The sequence below is a fragment of the Eutrigla gurnardus genome (genome assembly GCF_963514095.1).
Source record: "Eutrigla gurnardus genome assembly, chromosome: 9".
NCBI classification, from domain to species: domain Eukaryota; kingdom Metazoa; phylum Chordata; class Actinopteri; order Perciformes; family Triglidae; genus Eutrigla; species Eutrigla gurnardus.
In genome coordinates this window covers 14798915-14804283 of record NC_139923.1, presented here as the reverse complement: position 1 = coordinate 14804283, position 5369 = coordinate 14798915, and positions in this window count along the sequence as shown.

The following is a 5369-nucleotide window of genomic DNA, read 5'->3' as shown; positions in this document are numbered from 1 at the left end:
GCCTTCGCCCAATGACAGCTGGGATTGGCTCCAGCCCTGAATACAGGATGAAGCGGTAGGCGATGGATGGATGTTATAATTGCAATCATAATAAAATGCAAAAAAAAATCTTAGAAATATAATACAAGATGTTGTACTTGAACACCTAAAAAACTAAGTTGAAAAAGTTTTTGCAGCTTAAAGTTGGCTCAAATTATTCAGTTATTCATGCAACCTAAAAGGGAATACTGGAATACAATGAAGCCTTTTACGCTGCAAATTTTGACATTGTATGACATGACATGTTACTTGAGAAGGCAGGTAGAGTAAATCCATGATCTCTACATCATCAAGGATTTGTTGAATGAGACAACCACCTCCACTCAAAAGCTTACATTCTTAGATCTACAGCACATGTTACTCCATCAATCGTCTATTCATTTAAGGCTTAGTAAAGATTTAAAGCCATTTGCTTTGTACATATTAAATCTTTTGAAAGGATTCTATAATCTCTTCTGTCTTCATGACGAACAAAAGGCGACACTACAGCATTATTTATGCCTTTGTAGGTCTTTTGCAGATTATGGATGAGGTGCAATTACCCTGGTTTGACCACTATATGCTTCTGCAAATAAAAGGTTGTGATGTGATACTGAGCTGGACTTTCTAAGACCCCTATTTTTGTCTTAGTACGGTAGTTATTTTGTTATTGTCACACTCTGGCAGATGGTTTTGTGGTGAGAGCGAAGACCATGTACTTACTCTTCTGTGGTGGTGTGCTTTCTGTTATCATTCTTAATGGAGCCCACAGATAGATGCACATCTCTGGGTCTTGTCTTTGCCCTCCTTGAATGGAATCGTTCAGCTCGTATGCACCAACTATATGTTAGTAGGGGAGAAGAGGTGGTGGGGGATAAAGGAGGAAGGCTATGCAGAGTCCAGGTGAACTCCAAACAAGTGAGTCTTGAGTCTCTTGTAGAAGGCGTTCAGCAGTCTGCAGACCTGACATCGGCAGGGAGCTCGTTCCACCATTGCTGTGCCAAAACAGAGAAGAGTTGTGACTTTGTTTCGCAACCTTTGCTTGCTCTTAGCGATGGTGGTAGCCGTCCAGCTGAGGTGGTTGAGCAGAGCGCTCAAGCTGGGGCGTAGGGTCTGACTAACGCTTGGAGGTAAGTAGGGGCATTTCTGTTGACAGCCTTGTAGGCCAGCACCATTGTCTTAAATCTGATGCGAGCTAATACAGGGAGGCAGTGCAGGTCACGGAAGAGGGAGGTCACATAGGAGAATTTTGGTAGGTTGAACACAAGGCGTTCTGGATGCGCTGCAAATGTTTGATTGCGGCGGCAGGACTCCAGCCAGGAGCGAATTGCAGTAGTCTTGACTTGAGTCTTTTAAAGGCACAGGAGATAACGCGTCATTGAAAACATGTAATACAAGACATCATGTGCACAGGGCCCCTGATAACGGTTAGCTGTTCTGCAGGATAGCTTTAGGCCCTGTTCAGGTCATCAGTGGAAATACTAAAGTCATTAACAGTTCAGCGCATATGTACCAAAGTCATGGACAGTTCAATATATGCTTTAAGGCATGGGGCCTCCTAAGACATGGGACCTCAGAGGTCACCGTGGATGCTAAAGTCGTAAAAATACTGAGACCCCTAAAGCTCTAACACAAACAGAAGACACTAAAATCATGTGGTTATACAAAATTCTTATAACATTAAGTTCTTCAGGTCGTGAGGACGGAGCGGACGGCGGACGAGGTACAGCAGAGAATGAGGACATGTTGCTGGTAGCCCAGGCTATGGGAGTCGTCTGGACATCTATCTACGGCCTGGCTGGCTAACGCCATATTGCATCTGCGACGGGAGGTTGCGTGAGTACTTGACATTGGCACGGGAACCGAGTGCTGAAGCAAGAGACGGGACTGTGTTAAGGCAGACTGTGTGAACTGTCCTGGTTTCCAAGTTTAACTTCTGGTGGCTTTATAAAACTTCATGTGCACCAACGCTAGGAATGGGCCCCAACGGTTAGGGAAAGTTATCCAAGCGCTTAGGTTAGCTTTTCATTGGTAGCATTATCACTTTATTTCTATGTGAACTGAAAATACATTAGGAAGCGTTGTTGATTTCTTATACTTATGCATCTCGGAAGCATTTCTCCTTTTTTTATTATTCCAAAGATCTAAAAAGTTGTAAAGCCAAATACATGTTTGTGTCCTGCCTTTACATATTGTTTGTTAACATTCTTTCAGAGTAAACTGTATTTACTTGATTTCTGAGGGCTTACATATGTAGACGTGGAATTTGATGCCACACAGGACACAATTACTTCTGGGGTTTTTGTAGTCTTAGTTTTATTTGTTGAACACTATTTTCTACCTTTATGACAGAGGGTGCTGTTTAAAAATAAAATAAACAAAATAAAGTACCAAAAAATACGATAAAATAAAGTACAATAAAATGTGATAAAATACGACAGTGGCCACGACTGCAAACAGAGGACACAATCTATTAGGCATACATTTCAAAACCACAAACCTTAGGTAATGTCAAAAAGTCACTTAATTAATTCAAAACCACTTACATCTTCAACACACTTCCTTAACGCCATTAGATTTCACCGGTTTTAAGTCTTTCTCTAAACAAAATAACTGTTGTTAAAACAGCATTGCTCACATTGAAAATCAAAATCACACCGCATGGCGTTACACTAGCTAGCATGCTTATGAAATTGAACATTAGTGCATCGGCGACTCTCGCCCAAAAAATAATTCATCTTTAGCTGAGCACCTAGGACCTGTTTTATTCTTATTGGGTGTGACCTCAGTGTAGATTATAAACACTAAGGAAAAAGGGGTTACATGAGTTTATCTGTAATATGATTCATGTGGTCATCATCATCATCATCATCATCATCATCATCATCATCATCATCACAATACCGTCATTTACCTGAACTTACAAATTTACAAGACAAGACTCTACAACCACACTCACATCTATGTGAGGCTTTCTTAATCAGACTGCTGCTTTGAGCTAAATGCTTATGTCAACATACTTTCTCACAGATATCATGCTAACGTGTAGATGTTTACCATGGACACCACCTTAATTTAGCATGTGAGCATGCTAACATTTGGTAGTACAAATACAGCTAAAAGCTATATGGGAATATCATTAGCAGCGCATCCTCTGGACCGATTATATTGAATTTAAAGGCAATTTCTCTGCTAGACATTTCACAATTTAAGCATGCTAGAAGAAAATGTATGACATCACCAAACTCATTAATCCAAATTCAGAGTGCATGGAAAATACCTAATTCCAGGATGGAGTTGTCAATCTCAATTATATTTCTTCATATACATTCTTATTTAAAGTGGCACAACTCAAGCCATTCCATTCCTCTGATGTTTATACAGAAACAGCTTGAACGTGAATGTAATACAATTCGATCTTGTTCGCTTTTATGGGAACATGCACACGTTTTCCTGTCAAAACATTGCAGCAGTGATGGAGCGGAGTGCTGCCTCACAAGCCCAGGTTTCACTCACAAGGAGCTGACCAACACCTCAAATTGACTGACAGGCCCCTCATTTTCAAAGGGCCCCTCTACAAGAGCTGTGAAAGGTGGGAGTGTTATTGATGGATATGAGGCTTAGAGACTAAAAGAAAATCAACATACACGTGAACTCAGGATCAGAAACCTTCACAGAAAAAAAGATTCACAGCGTATGAACCTGAGACAGTACAGGAGATGGATGATTGGAGAGTTACTCCCTGCCTAAGTGGCCCATCATTCATGAATGCATCTGAATAAACATCTTGGGGAGTATGCACCAACAATAAGTCATATTCGATAACATACATTGTCTTAGCAGATGGATTTCTCTCCTTCATAGGGACATGGATTATCAAGTCAATTTAAACCAGAAAATGTTTCATTTGTCACATGATCTTTATGTTCTTGAAATTTAGCAGCCCGTGACTACATATTTTCCATGGATGGTACATAGCCTACATGAGTGCGAGTGACGTTATACCATTCCAAAACAAGGGCACAACATTCCCATGGAGTTGTCTCAGGCTTATAGCAGAAGGTCAGGGACAATTTGTTGTTTTTCATCTTGGAGCTGATGTCATTCATGTTAAAAGGCATTTTGTGGTACGGTTAATTAAACGTGAAGGCCGCTTCATTTTTAGCTCAGGATGGGGAAAGCTTTAAGGAAGTGCATGTAGAAATATCCCTTTCCACAAATTGTCTCTTATTGCTCCCCTCTGACCCCAAGAATGCATGGAAGGATATACTATGAATACTCATGTAGACAACATGTGGTCAAATACAGGGCAAAGACTCATCTGCGATGTCCATGCTGTGTTTATGAAATTAGGGCACTGCTGCAATGGGAAAAGCTACATCAGAAATTATCTTTAAATTGCTAATTTTGTCTTTGGCATCATTATAAGCTTATTGGATGAATGCAATCGCCTCCCAGGCATGAGCCCATCACAGGCGGCACACATGCTGAATAAAAAGAGGTAAACTTATATAATACCCCTCTTTGACTCAACATCTAATCATGGCTTAACAGGTGTGTGGTAAACAAATATATAAAGACATCGTACAAAGTCTGTCACTTCAACTGATGTTAGTGTTACACTTCAACACTTCTGACAGTTTCAGCAGTTAAACACACTTGTTTAAACGCTTCACTTCAGCTGCTATTTGAATTCCATTCAGTGCTTAAAGTCTGTGCTCACACTTCAACTGACCCTTAAATGTCTTTGAGCATTTTTTCAACAATTTTAATTAAGTGCTTCATTTTGAAATATGACCCAAACACATGCTATTATCCGCCTAACAATGAGGCCATTCAAGCTCACAATATTTAGTCTCTGAGCTCTACTGAAGAAAAATTAAATATTTACTTATATTTGACTATTATTATTTATCTTTTTTCAAGGTTTGCAAAAAACAGTTGGTATAATGGAAATGAATGATATGGAAATGAATGATCACATTGGTATTCCATTTTTGGGGGTATAGAGAGAATGACCTTTCCCATCGTGCCAGGCCACCTTTACATTTTTTTACTAAGCCATTCACTTGAGAATTGAGTAATGAGCACATAAATTCTAGTGTATGCATCCATGGATTTGTATAACGCCATGGCCCCAGCATCAGGACAAAGTTAAGGAGATAGTTGGCTCTCTCTGTACTATACTGCTTCATGATCCAAAACATATTTGCAACATTCAAAATCTCTGGGAAATGGGCAGTTTTTGACGGGTAACTTACAGTAATTCAATATTTCAAAAAAGCTGACTACTACTACTACTAAAGTATGGAACTTGGATCTGTGATGAGTGAGGGCAAATAACCAGTACA